The sequence below is a fragment of the Trichosurus vulpecula genome, chromosome 5, assembly GCF_011100635.1.
Source record: "Trichosurus vulpecula isolate mTriVul1 chromosome 5, mTriVul1.pri, whole genome shotgun sequence".
In the NCBI taxonomy this organism is placed as follows: domain Eukaryota; kingdom Metazoa; phylum Chordata; class Mammalia; order Diprotodontia; family Phalangeridae; genus Trichosurus; species Trichosurus vulpecula.
This window is the reverse complement of record NC_050577.1, coordinates 237,015,677-237,039,137: the sequence shown is the minus strand read 5'-3', so window position 1 is coordinate 237,039,137 and position 23,461 is coordinate 237,015,677.

The window sequence follows — 23,461 nt, the reverse complement described above, 5'->3', positions numbered from 1 at the left end:
GAGATCAAAATTGAACCCAGGGCTTCCTGGCTCCCAGGCCCGCTCTCACCACTGTGCCAGGCTGTTTCTTGTCTACATGATGCTATATCATTTATATAGCCTTTTAAAGTTTACAAAGCTAGTTACGTGTTATTTCATTTGATCTATGCAACAATCACATGAGGGAGATATTACAGGGGGCAGTATTGCCAATAGTTGCATGCCTGATAAGGCAAGATGCCTACTTGTCTTCCTGATGCCAGGTCCCGACTCTCATGACTGCCACAACGACCCATCAACATTTGCTGGCATCACTATTTTTCTTTCCTGTATTTGAACTAGATACCAACAAAGCAACAAAGCCGTTATTTTCCCCTTCAAACATATCTGCTCTGCTCATAACAGTTATAGGAGTTCTTAATCTGAGGTCCATGGACTCCCAAAAGGTTTGTAAATAGATTTCAGGGGGCACATGAATTTGGATTGGGAAAATTACTTCTTTATTTTCACTAACTTCTTACTGAAATTTAGCATTTTCTTCGGTTATTACTTTACATTTAAAAAAATTATGGAATAAAATAAGTATTTCCATAACATAGTATAATAAAAAAGATGATTGCATATGAAACTGCAAATCTACTATGTGTAACTTGCTATTCCTTTCAAATATATAAAATTATCATGTAAATTTCTTTTTTTTCTTCCCCCCTCCAGAGAATAACATTAGATACAAATAGGTAGATATATGTAAAATTATTCTATACATACTTGTATTTATTAGTTCTTTGGATGCAAATAGTCTTTCTTCATATGTCCTTTATAGGTAATTTGGGCATTAATAATAGTCAAAACAACTTATTCACTCAAAGTCATTCCTAAAACAGTATTGCTGTTGCTATACAATGTGTTATTGATTTTAAAACACTTTAAAAGACTTTATTGTAAAAAGATGTCTTGTTTCCCTAGGCTGACAAATGAATCTATGACATACAAAAAGTGAAGAGCCCTGAGAAGATTCCTTTCTTACTTCCTCCCCGCAAAAGAACTTTTGTTATCTTTTTCCCGGAGAGTATTTTCAGTACTTGTTGCCAAATACTTCTGTTTTTTCCTTCTTTCTGTGCAACCATTACTTATCCTCCATGTTCACCATTAAGTCCTTACTTAAAGGCATCTAATAAGTCATTTCTAGTGACCTGGCGGCAGAGAAGGGCACAACTGCAAATTGGCAGAGAGAATATTTCTATTTAAGAAAAAAAATGCTTTGTTTTGCAGAGTTTTTGAAATATTTCTAAACTTTTATTTAAGTTAATATTTTGTCTTTTCTTTATTGGTGAGTAGATGAGGGAAAGGAGGTAAGGAGTGGGATCTTTGCTTTCATTTCAGATTTTGATTTTTTTTCTATTTAGGAAGTAGGGGGAGGGAGTGAGTAGAGGAAAATTTCTATAAACTTTGGGACTTTTCTTTTTATTTTTAAATTTTTATTCATGAAGTAAACCCTTTTTTAAAAAAAACAACTCAATGTACATACAACAAAATCACTTACAGGAAAATGGGGGAAGGTCTGCATTTGGATAGGTCTGACAGTTTGGAAACAGTTGTAACAGGGCATTAATGAGCATGGCTGCTCTGCCTGCTTCTGGCTGACTGTATGTGCTGCCTCAGATCTTGGAAGCTTGGGGAATGACTAGGCGATTCCTGTAATGGTCACTAAGTCATAAAGGATGATGACTCGGTGGACTTTTAAAAAGAGAGTGACGTTGCTCCTGCCCCTCTTTTTCTTTCAATCCTCCAATTGGCATGAACAGTAGCTAAAGACTCCTGGATCTGTAATCATGAGGATCTGTGTTCAAATCTGCCTATCTTTACTAGCTGTGTGACTCTGGGCAAGGCACTTATTCTCTTTAAGCCTCAGTTTTCTCAACAGTTAAATGAAGTTACAGTACCTACCTCAACAGTTGCTATCAGGATAAGGTAAAATAACATGTGTAAAGGGCTTTATAAACCTTAAAAAAAATCTATGTACATGTTCCCTACTATTATTATGTAACTTTAGGACTTCCTGTGAGGCATGGAGGAGGTGTAGCCCTACTTTCCTCTAGCACTGCATCAGCTGCTCCCCCATGGCAGCCAGAGCAGAGAGTCTCCATTGGGTAAACTGAGTTCACACCTCTGGCTACCTCTTTTACTTTGTGTTTTTTGGCCTTCCCCTAGGTGACCTAATGTGGATCTTGAGATGGACATGTTCAGGTTTGGAGATGATCACGTGAGCTTAAGAGGTCTGGAGATCCTGGGTCCCCAGTCATTTCTGGTGAACGTTGCAGGAGTCCCCAGTAACTATTCCAGGGCTTTTGGAGAAGATGACCACTGACTGCATGAGTCCATGGCTTGGCTTGTCAGAATATATTTGTATTAAAGGAGATAGTGTAGACCAGAGATAAAATGTCTAATCTGATATTCCTGAAGATATTTTATATTTTGATTGTTTTAAGTCTTAGATTGCTGGCAGAGTGTAACTATAATTATTACTGCCCCTTGTTTGTTAATGGAAGCTTATGAGAGCCTTTTGTGTTAAGCATTTCTATTGTATATGGGAAATAAAAACCTATCTCATATCTGATTTATATTGTACATTGAATACCTTTCTTCTGCTCCCACCTTGAGGAATACAGACATGTGAACATGACAAAACCTAAGTTTAAAATACATTTTTCCTGGACTTTGGGGCGGTGGGGTGGAGGTGGTGTAGTGAGTTCAAAAGTGCAAGAGAAGACATCTGGCCCTTCCTTTAGATGGGTAGGGTTCCCTAGGACTGAACTCAGTTTAGATTGTGTCTGTGATAGAGCAGATGGGTGCCTTAGTGGAGAAGGAGAGGTTGCAGTGGCCTCACAGTATTTCTTTTTTTTGAAGGGGGAAGGCAAGGCAGTTGGGGTTAAGTGACCTGCCCAAGGTCACACAGCTATTACTTGTCATTATTACTGAGGCTGAATTTGAACTCAGGTGCTCTTGACTCCAGGGCTGGTGCTCTATTCACTGAACCACCTAGCTGGGGCTAGCTGGCCCCAGTGTTTCTAACGTTAGATAGGAATGCCTCAGTTTTTTTTCCTGATCTTTGGAAGGAACATTGCTGTGGTTACTGTTTTGCAAATGGCCTTCTTAAAAATGGGGCTACTTAAGGACTGATAGTGAAGATATAGTTCCCATCTCTTAGCAGTCAGGTGGTGGACTATAGATGAAGAATGAGGCATACACCCTCAGATATTGCCAATGTGTTGATTTGTTTTTTGCCTGACTGTATTTACTTGTTATAGAGAGGATAGATATGAGGGCATTGGAAACTGACAGTAATGTTATAAAAAAACCAAAACACAATTGATAATGATACATTACTACTATTGATTTTTTGGTAGACTTTTTCCCCTCATCTAATGAATGTATTCTCATGCTGGTACATGGATGGTGAAGCAAGATACAGGTGACCAAGAGACCAGTTTGTTAGGAGAGGTGTGGCAGGTATTGAGGATTACACAGGAAATGGGTTGAGACCTGAAATATAGATTTGTCTGTCCTGATTAAGCAGAGATCTCAGAGTAGTCAGGCTGTTAATAGGTCAAATCTAGGGAGTCACCTAAAGCATGAGTGTCAGGCAGGTCTGGAGTATCTAGGGAGGCAGAATCCAAAGTCCAAGAAGCAGATGAGTCAGAAATAGTGACTCTAGGAAGCATATAACAGTGAAATAGAACAAAGGCTATTTCATTTTATTTATTTATACTTTATATGTACTGTTTTATCTGTAATCCCTGAAGAGAGAAAGAGAAAAAGAGAGAGAGAGAGAGAGAGAGAGAGAGAGAGAGAGGGAGAGATAGTGAGAGAGTGTGTGTGTATGTGTGTGTGTGTTTGTGGGGGGCAGGGTGGTGGTGGGGGGAAGTAGTTTGCAAGTATGTGCTTGAAATCAGAGGAAAGACCAAAGTTTAGCAGATGGGCCTTGCTCCTGACTGAGGCCTCCTGGAAAGATATAACATACCCTGCCAGTTCCTAACCGACTAGCCTAGATAAGTACAGCCTTGTAGATTGAAGCAGGCTGTGTATCTGTGACTTTTGTGAAATTAAGCTAGATTTAACATCACTCTTTGAAAGTCTTTCTTTTATACCCACTGCCTGCTGTGAATGAAACTGGCCTCTCTCCCTATTACCTTTTGGCTAGATTTTCATGGGAATTTATGTCTGGGAAGGAAACTCAGCATCTGTAGTAGACAGATCTTGGTGTCCTTGGGGTCCTTTTTTGTTTTCATTTTACCCAAATGATTTCTAAAGCAACCAGAGTTGCTTTTAAAAATGGGTCTATTCGCTTTGAGCAGAGGACATATTGAAGGGAAAGCAGTCCTTTTGATATCATGGAATGACATCCAGTGCTTAAATAGCTTACTTGGGAGTGAATCCCAGCCACCAGTCAGGAAACATGCCTTTGTTGGTTAGATAAGTCATGTGACCTGACCAAAGGGTAACTGTCACTGACACCCTTGTTCAGCTGAAAGGAATTGTCCAAGCTGCATCTCTTCAGTGTGTAGATAATGGACAGGGCAGTTCAAACAGGCAGCTTTTATCCAAAGCATGCATTTTGCTTGTGTAGACTTTGCTTGACTAGAGGACTGCAGGCAACCTATGGAATCCAAGTAGAGTCATTAGTTTGGCTTGCAGAAGGCTTTGGCAGTAAGCCAAGCATTATACTTGGAGAGAAATTATTTGCTTTTTGACTTGCAGCAAAACTGGGTGTTGTTTGTGGGATGAAAACACCTAGGTAGAAAACATTAATAGTATGCATCTTTTTGCTAAAACGTGCTTATTTCTTTATTTTTAAAAGTTTTTTTATGGCTTATGTTTATTAAACTTAAAATATTTCCAAGTGTTTCCCCAATTAAAGAAAACAGCTAAGCAAAATTGATAAATATAGCAACTTTGTTTAAAAGTGTATGATACTTTCTGCACCTGTATTCCTCTATCACCTTACCAAGAGGAGGGCAAATTTAACTTTTTTTAAATTTTGAGAAAGATACATTGATATCTTTTGTTTTTTATATACTAGCCATTTCTGAATATGTCCTCCCTTTAAAAGCAAACTTTTTCTTGTATTGATCAATAAATATTTATTAGGTGCTTACAATGTAACAAAGAGAAACAGTTAAGCAAAACTGAGTCAACATTATTCTAAACCCAGGCTACCACCTTTCCAATGAAAAGAGGATTTTGCGTTTCTTCATTTCCCTCTCAGAGAAGTATGTTTCATCATCTGTCTTCTGGAACAAAGATTGACCATTGCATTTAATCTGAGTTAAGCTAATGTTAAGTTAGTTTTTTAAAAACTATTTAAAAAGGTATAATTTTTTTTAAATGCTCTGGAGCGAAGATGATGTGGCTGAAAACTGACTTTTATGTGTTTTGTTGGTCTCCAAAGCAAATTTGAGTTTCCAACGTCTCCTCTCTCAAGCAGCATTGTTACAGCTTGGTAAGGAGATTGCAATCATGTTCTGTATTAGCCTTGCTCTAGCTGGAGGGCTTGGCAAATCTCTTCCCACCGAAACATTGTGTCCTTTATGGGAACTGTTACTTTTCCTTTCATCAAACAAAGAAAATTGGGACATTGTCTCTATAGTCTAAGGAAATGTTGTAGATGCTTTGGATCGATTTTCTAAATTGAGAAAAAATATCAAATCAACTGTATTATTGTACTAATTCTTTTTCGTTTTCCTCTAGTAGAATATAAAATCTTTGATGGGCAGAGGCCAAATTTTTTTTTGTCTTTGTGTCCTTAGGACTGATCACAATACTCTGATAGGTACTTAGATGCTTTTTGAATTGTACGGCTTGCATTCTCAGAATATGAGTGATGATTGCAACACATTTCCTAAAATTAAATGGATTTCCTTTCAAATTTTTCATGTCTTCAAGAATAGTTTTGATTAAGAATTCTCATGAAAAAGATTAGCAAAACGTATTATTGTTTATTTCTTAGCATATTAGTGTTTCATGTGACTTTCCAAAACTCTCTGTCAGATTAGGAACAAAATTCACAATGGTGATCATTTAAGTATCCCTTATGAGATAATACAATGTCTGCAAGCCCCTCTTGAAGACCCAGAGTTGACAAGATTAAACAATCACCAAATATTTATTAAGTGCCTAGTATGTGTTAGGTACTGTGCAAGATGACTGACACAAGCATTTCAATATTTCATGTACTATCTTACATGTAGTAGGCACTTATTTTTTTTTTTAAGTTGACTTAATTTCTTTGCAGTGAAGTTTACACTCCGTGGGTGTAAATCCATCAGGACATTATCAGTACATATCAGTGAGTCATCGCAGAGGAGAGTATAAGCAAAAAGGACAGTTGAGAAGATACTTTCCAAATATTGAGAATAAGGCAGTGTTAGGCTTGTATACTAAGTTTGTCATTACTTGTTTATATGTACATATGTGTTTATATATATGCATATATAACCATGTGTATATATGTGTGTGTGTGTGTGTGTGTGTGTGTGTGTGTGTGTGTGTGTGTGTATTTCTAAAGGTTTGCTGATTCTTTAACTTCTCTCCCAACTACAAAGCATCCAACCCTAGATTTTGTCCATTTTATGGGTTGGACTGGGTAGCATGCTAATGCTACCCACTTCAACTTTATAGTATGTTACTGTCTTCTCCACGCCCCTTCTTATCCACCCCACCCCTAATACTGAAGCTGTGCCACTCAGAATGAGCACTGTGACTGTTTGACCTTCTAGCTCAAAAACATGAGCATTACAAAATGAGTCATTGCACTCCTCTGTTATATCACCGTTCAACAATTTTTTTTTCATTCTTCAGTCCTGCAGTAATGTGGTATCTCAAAGGTCATGACAAAATCATTAATTGTGTATTTTGCTTGACTCACTCCATGTTCTCATTACCCAGATTAAGGCATCAAAAGTTATTTGTAGATGGCACATTATTGTTTCTACGTGTATACACAATTTTTCTTGTTAGTAGATTAATATTCTAAACTAATTTGTATTTTGTAAATACTAGATGATTAACAGCATTATCAAATTATTTATTAAGAATCTGATTATTCATTTCACCTAGGCTCTGCATAAAGATGCTCTCATAAATGTTCAACTTTAGGAGTTTACTTTCTAAAATGGCAATATGAGGATTGATAGGTTTCAGTTAAATAAAAAAAGAATATCTTCATTCTTCTGTTATAAACACAATAGGGCTAGACAGTTGGCCCAGACCCTGTGGCCACCATCTAGGAAGAAACTCTTATGGAGATTTGACCTGGTACCTGTTTCTGCAAGTTCTGTGGCCCCAGACTCCTCAGCAACCACAGTTCCTAAAGACGTGAAAAAGAAAGTTCTTGTTACTGGAAAAGTCCTTGACACTGTAACATGATTCGATATCAGAAGTTATTATACCAGACAACTGAATGTGGAAATAGCAGATTTGTTTTTGAATCTCAGCTCTGATGCTTATTAGTTGTATGACCATGACCATGTAGCCAGCTTTCTTTACTTCAGTTTCCTCATCTGTAAAAATAGAGATAATAATGTTTGTGCTTCATTCAACAATCATTATTAATTGCCTGTTATATGTTAAGCACTGTGCCAGGCCCTGGGAATACAAAGTCAAGAATGAAACCATTAAAGATTTTACATTCTTTACTTCTGCTAAGTTTTTTGTACTATATAATTTAGAGATTATGAGTTTTTGGTAAACGTAAACATCTTTTAAAAACATGATTTTTTGTGGATTCATGTTATATACAGGTTATATGCTATGCTAATAGTTTGGTTACAGTATAGTTTATTAATTAAGCACCCAAGAATATTTCAAGGTCTATATTTGTAGTATGGAGATTTGTTATCTGTTAGTTCATGAAAAATAGTGAGTTTTTGATGTATGATTGTTGCCAAGTCATATCTTGCTAGGTATTGCATAGGTACTAAGTTTTTAGAACCTGCAGGGATCATAGGATCAGAGCCTGAGTGAATCTTAGAAATTCATTTTACAGAGGAATAAATCTAGAGAGGCTAAGCAGTCTAGCATTACACAGATATTATCAGAGACAGTATGTGAACCCAGCTTTTCCTGAATCCAAGCCCAGTACTTTATCTACTATATCACAACTGCCTACTACAGTATACCATGCTGTCTTTTTGACATACAGTACAGTTCCTACCATTTCCTTGCCTAATGTGCAGTGGTTCCTTAGTGTGGGCTCCTTAAGAAAAGTCCTTCTGTCATTTCTGTTGGCCATGACCTAGTCTTGAACTATCATCATAAATCCCTCTGTTTCCATAAACAAAATCACATGATTTAGCTGTTTGTTACTCATGGACAAGGGGAATTTATATTTCCTCAAAGAAATACCAGGGTTTGGCTGCTACTGGGGTATTTCTAGGCTTAGTAGGCAGGAGCCTTAGGGAAGGAAGAAGAATTAGATTAGGTTTACATGAGCCAGAGGGCAACTGCGTGGCACAGAGGACAGAGTGCTGGGCCTGTAGTCAGGAAGACTCATCTTCCTGAGTTCAAATCTGACCTCAGACACATACCAGCTGTGAGACTCTGGGCAAGTCACCTAACTCTGTTTGACTCAGTTCTCTCCTCTGTAAAATAAGCTGGAAAAGGAAATGACAAATCCCTTTAGTATCTTTGCCAAGAAAACCCCAGATGGGGTCACAAAGAGGTGGACATGACTGAACAACAACAATAACACATCAGCCAATATTTGGGAAGAATCTAGTGCTAGGGATATTTTTCTATACTTCTCCTGTTTTTTCCTCCAACATTCCCTTTTCATCTTGTAAGTGAATGTTATTGCAAGATATGTGTGATTCTCCAGCCAGAACCCTCATGCAGGATGTTATGATCCAAAACTTCCTGCCCCAGCAGTAATTGGGATTTCTTTTTCAACTGACGCTTTCTGTGACCTTGGGAATCCATCTCTGATTCAGCATTTCAGGCAATGGCACGAGGGAAACCTATCTTATCCTTGTGTTCTTGGGAAAGTGGGGACCCTTGTGAGGATGACGTCTGTCTGGATATGGTTGAGGAGGAGCAATTTCATTGCTTTTCTCCGTGACCATAGGCATGTCATGTAATATCCTTTAGACTCAATTTCCCTTTCTGTAAAATGAGAACAATTATGTCTATAGTACGTACTACGTAAGGTTGTCATGGAACTCCAAGGAGGTAATGTATGCGAAACACTTCTGAAACATTAAAAAGCTGTTATTAAGCACTTACAATGAGCAAAGCAGAGAGGAAGTCTGGGCCTATGGAGAGAGAGCTGGCTGCAAAGTCAAGAAGATTGGGGTTCAAATCCTCCATCTTGTCACGTACTGTGTGATCCTGGGTATATCACTGACCTCTCGACATCTTGGGAAAATCTCTAAGATTATAAATTGCAGAAGAATTGTTGACTGTACTGATAAGAATTACACATACCAATGAAATAGCATGCCTCAATACTCCTCCCCATCCCCCACCCCCAATCTCCTCCCTTTAAACCTGGCCAAAGTGACCAAGGCAAAACTGCATTTATTTTTCAAGTCCCTCTGCAACTGACAAGTTTTCATAGAAGGTGGAACAATTTTGCCTTTATCATAGGTAAAATTTTAGAGGATGCTACGTGGCATTGTGGGTAGAGTTAAGCTCTTCCTTAATGGAATGTCCTTGATTTCCAAACACTGAATCAGCCATAAGCAGGCTTCCTGATTCTTCAAGCAGGGCTGGAAGGCAGAATGTCTTGATTGGTGTGCCAACTAGTATAAGTAGGGGCTGCTGGAATGTATATGTGTTAAAAATAGAGAGGGATGCCTAGATTTCTTTTTTCCCCTCTCTGCAGTGCAATGTTTAAATGAGGCTGAGTCTTTCAGAAGATGGCCTGGACTGCCAGGATGCATTTTAAGCTTAGCTCTAAGGGAAATTCTTGTCTCTACTCTTCACTTCCCCTTCCCCCCACCTTCCTCCCTCCACCATCCTTTGCACTTCAGTATCTAATTCAGTGCTGTGCACACACTGGTACTCCCAAAATAATGTTTCAAATAAATTGGCAACATTGAGTTCAGGGAGGATGGGTTGGAATTCAACAGCCTCTGTGAGTAGCATGGAAAGCCAGGATTGTTGAAAGGGTGTGTGGTGGTTCTGAGGCTCTCTGTGTGTGGTCATAATATTCCCCTGTGTGTACAGAGAGATGCATCCTGGGCTGGATGATGAGCAAACAGGCCATGTCTGTGTTTTGTGTAGCCTTACTTTCATTCTTTTTTTTTTCCTTTGAAAAGGGAGAATAGGACTCAACATTAGGACCCTTTCAACACAATTTTCCAGCAGAGAAGAAGGCATAAACATGCCTTTGCTGATAGGCAAGCTAGACTGTATATTTGTGATTCCTCTTCCCCGCCCCCCCTGCCCCCATGCAACCATATCTAATTGAATTTGTGTCCATTTACATAATGGAAGAATTAGATTTGTTAATGTTTATAATAAGCAGAGACTTAGTCTAAAGCAGAGGTTCTTAACATTTTTTACATTATGAACTCCTTTGGCTGTCTCATGAAGCCAATGGATACCTTTCTGGAATAATGCTTTTAAATGCATAAAATAAAATACACAGAATTACAAGCTATATTGAAATATGGTCATCAAAAATCATTTAAAAAATATTCACAGATTCCAGATTAGAACTCCTTTCCTAGAGTTAAGACCTCTGGTGAGAGAAGAATTCTGTATGAAGGATTGTCTTTACACTCAAGCAGTTTCTATTTCAATGGGGGAAGGACAGTACTCTCCAGGATGTACCCTGGACCTCCTCTGCTATGCCCTAACTCTTCATCCTAATGCCTCAGTCCTGTCCTGGAATTCACACAATGGGTCATCCCTTTGACTTTTCCCTCTGATCGGATGACTTCTCTCCAAACCTTCATTTCAAGAGGATGACCAGGCCAGACAAATCTCATTACTCTAGTTTTGCACTTAAGATTTCCTCTATCATGTCCCAGTGCTAGAAACCTTTCCTTTTATGTGCTTTTCCCCCCACTAGAATTTCAGCTCCTTGAGGGCAGTGACTGTCTAACTTCCTAATTGTATTTGTATTCCTAGTATTTAGCACAGTGCCTGGTACATAGTAAATGTTTAATAAATGCTTGTTGGCTGACTGATATAAGAACAATTACTCTGATAAAATCATGAAAGATGGAAATAATGGAGGTAGTAAGAGCTGTTAGGGGACTATCACAGAAGTCCTGGTGGATTTTAATAAGGCCATGTACAAAGGTGTTGGCAGTGAGAAAAGAGAGTAGGGAAATATTATTATTTTTTCTTTTTTTTTTTGAGGGGGGAAGGCAAGGCAATTGGGGTTAAGTGACTTGCCCAAGGTCACACAGCTAAGATGTGTCAAGTGTCTGAGGTCACATTTGAACTCAGGTCCTCCTGACTCCAGGGCCAGTGCTGTACTCACTGTACCACCTAGCTGCCCTGGGAAATATTATTGAGGTTTAATCAACAGGACTTGTTAACTAATTGGATATGAGAGGTAAGAGAGTGGGAAGAGTCCAAAATAACTCCAAGGTTTTAAATATGGGAAAGTCAAATTTGTATCTTGCAACAGAGGTCAGACCTAGAAATAGAAATTTAGAGTTATTGCCTAGAAGTGAGAGCTGAAGCTGTGTGAGTACATGGATTGCCAAGTGAGAGAGAATAGAGAGAGAAAGAAAGACAAGGCCAAAACCTTGGGGAATGTTCCTTTCAAGGGATTGGAAAGATGATAAAAAATGTTACAGTGGTGAGAGAGGTAGGAGAACTAGGGTGTTATCCTTGAAACCAAGGGAAAAGAGAGTATCCTGAAGAAAAGGATGTTCAAGAGAGAAGTCAAAGAAGATAAGGCTGGAGAAAAAGACAATGCAATTTGGTGAGTAGGAAGTAAATGATGACCTTTGAAAGAAAAGGTGACTGAGGAAAGGATTGTGGAAAGAAATAAAAGGAATGGTAAATACCAGGTTGCTAGGGGATTAAGCAAAAGATGTCATTGGATAGGCAGAGGAATCAGGTATGGGCTGCTTTTCTCAGGAATTAGTCCATGAATGGATACAGAGGAATGAGATGAGAATTGGATGGCTTAGAAGGGTTGTCTTTCCATCGCTCTCAATTTACCTTGAATTTATTTTGCGTGTGTGCATGTGTTTTTTTATGTACATATTGATTCCCTTGATAGAATATAAGCTTCTTGAGGACAGAGAATATTTTATTCTTGTCTTTGTGTCCCTAGCATGTAGCATAATGCCTGGCACATAGTAGGCACTTAATACATGATTGCTACTGATTTGTTGATCTATGGTTTAAGGGAAGATGTCATGGCCTAAAAGAGGATATTCTCCATGGCAACACTGAATACTTTCTACTATACAATGATCTCTTTCTATGAATCCATGTATTAAGGGCTGAGCTGAACTAATTATTCAGATCATAAAATGTACTTTCAGCTTTTAGCACTGATTGAAAAGGCTTTGGTGTTTTAGTAGATCAATGAGAAGCATTGTTGAGGAAGAAAAAGCTATGAATAAGGTGATAATAGTACTTTGTCAAGATAAGGAACTTTACTATATCTTTTGCAGAAGCAGAAGTATCCCACTGAGATAGGGCTTTTACTTTATGTGAATCTGTATGGATCACCCATAAGTCTCTTCTGTTTTTTTTTTAAAACACATTTTTATTGATATCTTTTGTTTTTACATCACCAGAGTTTTCCCCACTATTCCTCCTTTTTCTCTCTTGCAGAGGGACAAATAAAAAAATACTATTTTTGAAAGAAAAAGAGAAAGAAGAGACAAAAGAAATCAGCAGAATTGATAGATATATAGAAAAAATCTGAACCTTCCATCTCTGTAAAGGAGTGGGTTGAGGATGTTTTTCTTCATATCATTTCTTTGAATCCATGTTTGTTGTTTTGTAATTTTGCCACATTCAGTGTCTTTTCTTTTAAAAGCTAGCTTTTTAGTTTTTTTAAATTTATGCAAAATTTTTTTAGTTCCAAATTCTTTCCCTTCCTCCAGCCTCTTCCCCACCCATTGAGAAGCAAGTAATATGCTACCCAGTATACATGTGAAGTCATGCAAAATATATTTCCATATTAGCCATGTTGCAAAAAACAAAAACACCTAAGAAAAATAAAGTGAAAAAAATATACTTCAGCTTGCACTCAGAATTCATCAGTTTTCTTTCTAGAGGTGAATAGGATTTTTTTTTTTATCATACAGTTTCAATTGCTTTGTGTTTGTTGTTCTTTCTATTTTTACATTATTATTGTCATCTAATTTTCTTGACTGCTTACTTAACTCTGCTTCAGATTGTGTAAATCTTCCCATGTTTCTCTGTATTCACTACATTCATTGTTTCTTATTGAATGATACTATCCCAGTGTATTTCCAGGCAATGATTATCTACTTTGTTTTCAATTCTTTGCTACCACGAAACTGCTATCATAAATATTTTGATCTTTATGGGGACTGTCTTCTTATGTGATTTCTTTGGGGCACAAACCTGGGTCAAAGGGTATGGATATTTTAGTTACTTTATTCGCATAATTCTAAATTACATAATGTTTGTTTTGATTGGCAGCTCCACCAAAAAATGCAGTATTGTACCTGTCTTTCTACAACCCCTCCAAAATTGACTATTGCCATTTTTTGTCATCTTTGACAATTTGCTGGTTGTGAGGATAAGTATCTAGGTTGTTTGATTTGCATTTGGTATATTCTTTCATGTGATTGTTAATATTTTATCGTCCTCCTGAGAACTGCTTGTTCATTTCTTTTGATCATTGGGGAAGAGGTTTTTGGTCTTTGATATATCTGTTAGTTGCATATATATCTGGAATACCAAACCTTCTTTTGAAAAATTTGATAGAAAGATTTTTTTCCCCATTCAGCTATTTCCTTTCTTATCCTGGGTGCATTTGTTTTGTTTACATAGAATCCTTTTCAGTTTCATGTAATCAAAGTTACTGGTTTTGCCTTTTGTAATTGTCTCTCTGCCTCCTTTGGTTAAGAAAATGTCTTCTACCCATACCTGTGAAAGTATATTATCTGCTTTTGTCCTAATTTGTTTATGCCATGATTTTTAATGTTAAGGTCATACATACATTTTGAATTTATTGTGGAATATGATATAAGATGTTGGTCTAAGCCAACTTTTTTTTCAGACAGCTTTCCAATTTTTCTATCAATTAAAAAAATGGGGGCGGGGGAGTTCTTCCTAAGTAATTTGTGTTTTCTGGTTTACTTAACACTGGGTTATTGAACTCCATTGTTTCTGATTCTCTTTTCTTTGGTGTTTTCCATTGATATACTTCTATATTTTTTAACCAATACCAAATGGTTTTGATAACTTTTGCTTTGTAATCATATAGTTTAAGATTTAGAACTGCTATTTCCTCTTCATCCATACCTTTTAAAATTATTTATCTTGACATTCTAGATATTTTGTTTGTCCAAATGAATTCTGTTATTATTTTATCAAGTTCTACAGAGTATAATTTTGACAGTTTGCTTGGTATAGCATTAAAATTAACAACTTTGGTAGGAGTATTGTTTTATCATATTGTCATGGCCTAGCTATGAGCACTGAATATTACTCCAGTCATTGAAGTTTTTCTTTATTTTTTTTAAGAAGCACTTCGTAATTTAATCTATCCAAATATTTTTCTGTGCCTTGATAGATTGATCACTGAATATTTAAAGTATTTTCCAGTTATTTTGCATGAGATTTTCCTTTCTATCATTGTCTCTTGGATTTTGTTATTGTGATATAGAAATGCAATTGATTTTTGTGGATCAATTTGTACCATTAGACATTTTATCTATTCCTTTTCAAATGTCATTCCTTCAATTTGGCCAATACCTGGTGCTGGTGTCATCTTTGGAGTACAAATGAAGGAGATCTTGAGAGGAAGTAACTTTTGTATGTTTCTATCATCATGAAAGATACCCTATACATATTTAAAAGTGTTTTATTAATGTTCTAATGTCTAAAAAATGTATTTATCATTTTCCAGTGACTTACTCTAGTCATAGATTCTTCTCTTACAACAAAGAAATATAACTGGTCATGTTTGTAAACATATGCTTCATTTCTTCACTTATAGTTTACTACCTCTGTGACAAAAGGTGGGAGATTTGCTTCACTCTTAGTTCTCTCAGTTCATAAATGGACACTGAATTAATCAGAGTCTTAATTTCGAAGTCATTAATTTAAAATTCTTTTAAGTTGTTTTTCTTTAAAATTTTGTGCTCATCATTTAAATTGTTCACATGGTCCTGTTTCTTTTGTTCTCCATCAGTTTTTATGTATCTTCCCTAAATTTCTCTGTATTCTTCATATTTGTAATTTATTATGATATAATAGCATTTCCTTACATTCATATGCCACATTCTGCCCCCCCCCCCATTTATAACTCAGTTGATAGTTTCTTATTTTTTGTTTTTAGGGCAGAGCTCTGTAGTGCCAATGCAATACCCACAGTGGCTGCGGCTGCTATGAATATGCTGGTGTAGTTCTGAATCGCAAAATACAACACACTCTTCATGGAAGATGAAATCAAAACATTTATTCAAACATGAGAAAGCCAAATCCCAATACCAGAAAGCCAAATCCATCATAGCAACAAAGAAATCTATACACATGAGCAATGTAGGGGGCACTGCGATCCCCAAACCTTCCCTCCATCAGGCCTTCCCACAAACAGACTCATTTAAGCAAAATCACACCCACTCTTACTCACTCTGGCTCCTCTGCTCTCTGCCTGCCTTCTGGCTCTCCAAAGCTGCAACTCCTACCATCTCTTTCCCAGCTTTGATTCACTCCAACTTCCTGCTCTACCCCTTCCTGCTCCACCCATTGGCAATCTCCTTCTACCACAGGCTCATGTGACTCAGGCTTTCATGTAACTCAAGCAGGTCACATGGACCTATTAATGGATGGGAAAGATCTTCCCATTTTCATTAACATAACAAGCTCTCAATTGTCCCCTTTTTAAGGTTATTGTCTAACTACTTCTAGGCCACCATTTTTGTCCTGGAGCATTGAATGCGTAGATCCATTTACCTGAAATGAAAGCTCCTAGAACTCAGTAGATTGATTACACAATCCTGTGGCCTCAGTAGAGAACTACTTCTCTGCCTTTCCTTTGCCAAATATATCCTGATAGTCTGGACATTGGCGGTGGGAAGCAAGCAGGTAGAAAATTTGGTCCTATAAATCAGTGCGATAGAGATAGAAGGGACTGGGTGGAATGACCACTAATGTAGACGATTGCAAAGGATGAAGTATGCTTAGAGAAAAGCCTGGTTTCAGAAAATGTGGAAGGAGCATCAGTTGAAGTTTTCAGATGTAGTTGTTTGATGATAGAGTTTGACGTCAAAAGCCAGAGTGGTGCAGCAACAGATTTCAGGAAGCTGCTTAAGTGCCAAGGTACTTTTTGGGGTCAGTGGTCAGTGCCTAGCTCAGAATTGTGTGTGTGTGTGTGTGTGTGTGTGTGTGTGTTGGTGGGTGGGTGGGTGGGGATAGGGTCTTGGGAACTTGCATATCAAAGGGAGGAGCAGAGTGGGGGAATATTTGAGGATAAGGGTAGGTATGGCTATGTTACTAACCCTCCCCTCTCCCCCTAAAAAACCAACCTGTCACCTGGCTGTCATGGGGAGGGTAGCATTTCATCCATTTTCCCACAATTGGTTGATCATATACCCATTTCACTCTGAAGCTCATAGACTGGACCTCAATAGGTCCCTGCCCAAGGTCCACTTAATGGCTATATTTTGGGCCCTCCTGACTCAGAGTGAATGTCAATGGTAACTGTTTCTCTTTTGACTAGCAACCCTGAGGGTCTTCCCCTCCCAGCTTTATTTCTTTTTTTAATTAAAGGGGCCATCCCTTGACTCACTTCTTAAAGAGCCCTATTCACTGAATGGGCATTACCTCACTCAAAGTGAGAACTTGAAAAGGACTTAGCCTAAAACTGCCAGGGTCTCCCATTGCATCCTGGGCCATCTCTAGTCATCCTGATGAATATCAGGCCACTGGACTCCGATGGCTCTGGAGGAGAAAGTGAGGCTGGTGACCTTGCACAGCCCTCCCTCACTTAAATCAAAGTCAACCGCAAGTCATGTCATCATTTTCCTGATGTGATGGTCCTCTTCGAAAATGAAGGACAAATACAACCTATTGGGGTCATGCCAGACTCTACTTTGGAGACCACTTCCCTTAGAAGAGCTAAACCTTTTTTCATGTATTTTATTGTCTCTGTCTGTTAAAAGAAAGAAAGGATGTACTTTAACTTTAATTAGTACCAATGGCACATCCCAGAAGTACTCTCTGCCTTGGGGCTCCTCCCTCTGGTTGGAGAGTGAAGGGCTCCTCCCAGAACCTCCATTAAAGGAGAAGGGTGTTCAGACTAGCTATCTTTTCATTTCCCACCAGCCTACACTCAGTTGAACTGCTCTGTCTTACTCCCACCCTGGGGTCTTTTTCCTTGGCCCTTTGCCTTTCAGCTTCTTTTTATGTGGCATCTTCTCCATTAGAATGTAAGCTTCTTGAGGTTAAGAACTTTCTTTTTACTTGTAGTTGTATTCCCAGCACTTAGCATAGAGCCTGACACTTACTAAATGCTTAATAAATGTTTGTTGGTGGTTGAGTGATCTATTCGATGTGAATTTTGTTGACATGTATAGTTGTCTTGATACAGTTCTGGTCATTGTTTATATTGTTCTTTGGTTCCCCTTTCCTCACCCTGCATGACTCCGTATGAATCATATGAAATGATTGAATTCTTTACATTGTTGTTGTTGTTTTTATGGTGGGATCTTGTTGTTCATCCTTCATTCTTGAAGAGGACCATTGACATCACAGGGGTGAAGTCTCGATTTGTGCATGAATCGGATTTAATTGAGGCAGAGCTGTGCAAAGTCATCAGTCTTACTCTCTGGTGGGATCTTAGCCTTTAGAAGGAACCTGCTATGAATAATTTGCTTACAAAAAACATTCCTTTGACCTATAAAATATTTACTAGTCCAATTTATACATGTATTGTGGGCATTATTTAAAGTATGAGAAGAGAATCGGCATACTTTCGCAGTTGATTTTATAAAGCATACCACATCTTTACAGCAACACACTTGACTGAACAAAATAAAGAATATAAGATCCCACCATGTTTACTGTTTGTTGCTATTTTTAAAAATTGATTTGCTAGAGGCAAATACTTCTTTAATGGCTTTTTTTCAACAAAGTATCTCATGCATGTCAAAATTACACAAGATTACTTGACAGATGCAACCACAATGATAATTTTGTTCAACGAACCTTTAATAATCAATATTAGGAAAAGCATAAATCAGCCAGTGTACAGATCTTTATTAAGCATCTACTATGTACCAGGCATTGCACTAAATTCTGGGGATAGAAAGAAAGGCAAAAAATCAGTCCCTGTCTTCAGAAAACTCATAGTCTAATTGCGGAGACTACATTCAAATACCTAGGTTCAGACAAGATTTTCTCCACATACATACATACATACATACATACACACATAGGGAAGTAGTCTCAGAAGGAAGGTACTGTGATTAAGGAGGATTAGGAAAGGCTTCTTGTAGAAGGTTGGACTTTATCCTTGACTTGAAGGAAGACATAAGCTTGCCAGTTTGTCATTGTAATGGAGGATGTCTTAAGCCAAGTCCAAATGGAAGATGGAATTCCAATGGATATTGAGGTCCTTAAGCGGTTCCTGTTTTGTGATGTTTTAGTGTTACTTGCATCAAGTCCTAGAGCCTCACAGGGCCTTGTCACTGTGATCCATGATACCTCAAGAGAATGTACTGACATAGGAAAAATCGGTTGCATGAAGAGTACCTATTGTCCAAACTATGATGTGCACTTGGATGAATGGTCCATTGAATTGGCTCAGTAGTACTTGTGTATTAGATAGGCAATCCAAATAGCCAATGAACTGGGCCCAAAATTGAACAGAAGGAAGATTGCTTCCTGGGTTGCATTTCTCAAATTGTTAAGTGCTTTCAACAATCTTAAATTAAGAATCCTAAGCTATTCTTTGACATCAATACTCATTTTTAAACACCAGTATTCTTCAATGGCTGTTATTGGTGAATCATAGAACATTATAATCTCTGAAGAATAAAATCTGCAGATAACCCAAAGGTTAATTAAAAGATGCATGGTGGGCAAAATAAGCAGGTTTCAGTGGATTACCTGCCAATGATGACTTGCCTACAAAATGTGGCATAAATGATGCTTATTTCAGTGTTTCAAATACCTGTAATTGTGTCAGCATAGGTAATTTCTCCAATAGTGCAGTATACAGTCTCTATAACTCAGTTTGATGATCCATGAGAATGACTATAGCCAAAAAATTCATCAGTATGGTCATTCTTTTGATGAACATATTTGAACCTAGGTTAGTAATATGCATCTTACCTATTTCTAGAAATAAACGATATCATTCAGGAAATGTGTTGACAGGAAAAGTAGATCGACTAGTCCTGTAATGAAACCTAGGGATATGAGATAGATATCCCAAGTGCTGCCTTGGTAACCAAGGATTGTTAAAAGAGCTAGAGTGCATTGGGTAGTTTCTCTATGGAGGATTTATTGGAGGATATGGACAGTAATCTGTCAGGATGAGAAGCTATTGATGAGTTACAGTCTGCACGATTAGAGGGAATACCCACACTGATAAGACCATACATCCACTCAAGTGTTGACCCTTCCACTCCACCTAGCAACCATTTCATTTTTTCCCCTTTTCTTCACTACCAAACTTCTCAAAAAAAAGTGTCTCTACTGAATATCTACTTATGGATGGGAACCTTAGCATAGTGGTAAAGGTTCTTAGCTCTGTGTTCCCTGCTACAGTGGTGTTAGACATATTCTTTAAGGCTTTTCCAAGCTTCAAGGTAATTTCCGTGGCATTTGAACTACCTGCCAGGGGCACGAAAGGATTATAGGATCATAGGTTTAGAGATGGAAGGATCAGGGTCATTTAAACCAAACCCTTATTTTATATTTGAGGAAAGTGAGACCCAGAGATGCTAAGTAACTTGCCCAACGTCACTCTGGTAGTGACAAAAGTTTTAAAATATTTATTTTTCCCAACATACATGTCAGGAGATACTAAGGGACTATATATTGAGGGAAAGAAAAGATCTTGACCTAAGGGGCTCTTTTGTGTGCTGGGTTTAACTTAACAAAAGAACTGCAAATGTGTTGATAAGCTCCAGGTGTGCTGACCATGAAGTAAGACAAAATCACAATGTGCCACTTTTGAGGAAGAAACCTCAACAGCTGAAAACAATTCCAGCAGATGGCAGGGGCCTCACCGTAGGGGGGCTTGATATAGAGAAACAGCAAAAAGCAGTTTGGAGGCAAAGAAAAATGGTAGCTAATTTTGAGAAACACCTGGGTGTTACAAGATGCTTCTTTTTGGTATGTCAGCTAGGATCTAAACCTAGGAACACGAGACATCGAGGGAGTATTCCCTCTACCACCAGAGAATCTTGTGTACCCCATGCAGAACCTAGGATAGCAAAGTGGTCCAAGGGTCACATGAAACTAGTGTTACATTTGTGAAGCCTTGTGAAAGATTATATAAAACTATTTTGGTTGTTTTGGTTAGGCTAGGCTAACTATAATAGCTTTAAGGTATCAATTGTAAGTTATTTTTAAAGGTCTAGGCTATAATTTGATGGTAATTGGTTTCCTCCCTCCCCCAGTGGAAGATCTGTCAGTAATTTAGGTACCTTGATTTGAGGAATTAATGTATAATTTTGTTTAAGTATATATCTTGCTGAGGTGACATAGTCACCATGACTACCAAATTCCTGGAGAAGTGGTGCTCAGTGATATGACTGAATCCTTATTGAGGAAAATTGATTGCAGGAATATCACTAGACTACAGTGATAAAGATTTTGAAGGGATCTTATGCTCTGTTGATGATTCTGAGAATGTATAACTTTGTTGATTGCCCTTCACTTTTGAAGTGGACCAGTGGCATCACCAGATGATGTCTTGACTCATGTGTGAATTGGATTTAAGTGAGGCAGATATGCACAAAGTCTTCTCACTCTCTCTTCCAGAGTCATTGAAGTCCAGTGGCCAGACAAAAGTCAGGATGACTGGCAATGACCCAGGATGCAGTGGATGACCTTGGTGTCTTCGATGTACGACCAAGCCCCAAGTGATCCATGCATGGTGCCTGCTCCAGCTATTTTGATGGCCATTGGAACAAATTGTTCTCATCCAGCCATTCTGCCAGGGGAAGTCTTCACTGGCTTGCTGTAAGCATGCCCTAATTCATAGATGGGTTTGAGGCCTGTTGGTTACTCTCAACCTGGTTAAGTTCATCTGCTGGGAAAGTTTTATTGGGGTGAGGCCATTGCACATGCTACATCTTCTTGGAATCAGGTGGATATCAAAGGTAGATGAGCAGCCCTGAAAAGGGCTTTTTAAGCCCTTATGCCAGAGGTGCTAGTCCTCTTCAAACACCCCATACACCTCTGTGTAAAGTAACAGACAAAAAAAGTAAGAAAGAAGATGGTATCATTACTGTATTTTTTGAGCTTGGACTATGAGACATTCCCTGGTTACACAAAGAGATAACTCACAGGGGTGGGGGTAGGGAGCAGGGCTGTCATCACTCACACAAAAAGCATTTATTAAGAGCTTATTATGTGCCAGGCACTGTGCTAACACTTGAGGTACAAAACAAAGTTAAAAAAAACCCAACAACCTCAGTCCTTGTCCTCAAGGGCCTTATATTCTAATGGAGTTAAGAACCTTCATCTAGAGAGAAGAATAAAGTAGGGATGATGTAAAATGCTTGATGAGTGGAGGAATGCCTTCCTTGACAGTGTTGTCACCCTCCTCTTTGGTTAATGAACCACGATCATTATAATTATGGGCTTAGATTGTAGGATAGGGTGTCATTCATTAACCCAGTGGGCACCGTGGTAGAAAGTCATTATGGATGCTTAAGGCTATTCTTAGAGGGGTAGGACCTGGAGTTTTTGTTCCTTGGCCAGACCATGTCACAGAATATCAGGGAGACAAGGGAGTGATACAGTGGAATGTAGGTGATAGCTAGAGGACCTCAGGAGACCTGCCCTTGACACACTAAAGTAGTGATGCCCTAAGATTGCTGTACTTTCATATTTGGAGATGCCAGATAGCCAATTTGATAGTGCCAGGATCTCCAAGCATCTCTATATCCACCTGCCTCTTAACAGGAGGGATAGAAGGCATTTGATCTGCTGCCAAGACTATAGAAGCTACTGCTGAGGTCTGTGTTTAGGGAACCATTGCCTGGAGGCTGATTCAAGTACTCCAGAAGACTGGATGTGACATAATGAACTCGTGGCTGCACAAGCATTGGGAATAGCTTCCCAGTTACTAAGAACTGATCTAGTTAATTCAGGATGATGAAGAATAGTATCTGGATGATGCTGAGGTATATGCTGAAGTAATAAAAATTGGTCCCTCTGGTCTCTAGGCAATCACTTCAGGCATGGACCACCTAGACTCAAGTAGAGACTGACCTTACAGATATAATCTAAGCCAGCCCTGTTAAGCCCTGAACCTACTGTTCGGAATTGTTCTTTCCAGAATGAGGTTTAGGATCAGAAATCAAGGCAGCTGGCCTGGGGAAAAGTCATGATAGGATGCAGCAAAAGTGGCCAAGTTGTATTTTGCTACAGCTGTGGACAAGATAAAGATGCACATGCTAGGTACATTCGAGAGGAATATTCAATGCTAGTCTGTTAGACACTGGATTTCCTGTGTTCTGTCAACAGAAAGTGGAGACAGGCCTGGGGATAAGGGCCCTAAAGATCTTAACATCTGCCTCACCAGACTTGCCTGGATCTTTTTAATTTGGATTTAGCTGGAGCTCCCTAGGGAAATTGGGGATATCACTGGGCACTGTGCTGATATGTCCAGACATGGTGAAATATTGGCAGAGTCCTGCAATCCATGACCTACGTCTCAGACAACACATTCCTCTTGTGGGGAAGCTGACAGAGGAAAGATAACAGTGTTGGCCAGAGAAACCAGGTGGAATGTACTGCTTAAGGAGATAGTAGGGATGCCCTCATTAGAGGCCTTCACGCAGAGGCTGAATGATAACTTGTTGAGAGATGTGGGGAGCATGGGGATAGAGTGATAGATGTGGAGTTAGAAAGATCTGAATCCATCCAGCTTCAGGCACATATTATAGGCTCTTGGGCAAGTGACTTAACATCTCTCACCCTCAGTTTCTTTGTATGTAAAGAAGAGATAATAATAGTCCTTACCTCATAAGGTTGTGAGGTTCTGATGAGATTATATATGTAAAGTACTTTGCAAACCTTGAAGAGCTATATAAATGCTACCTATTATTATTAATCTCTTATA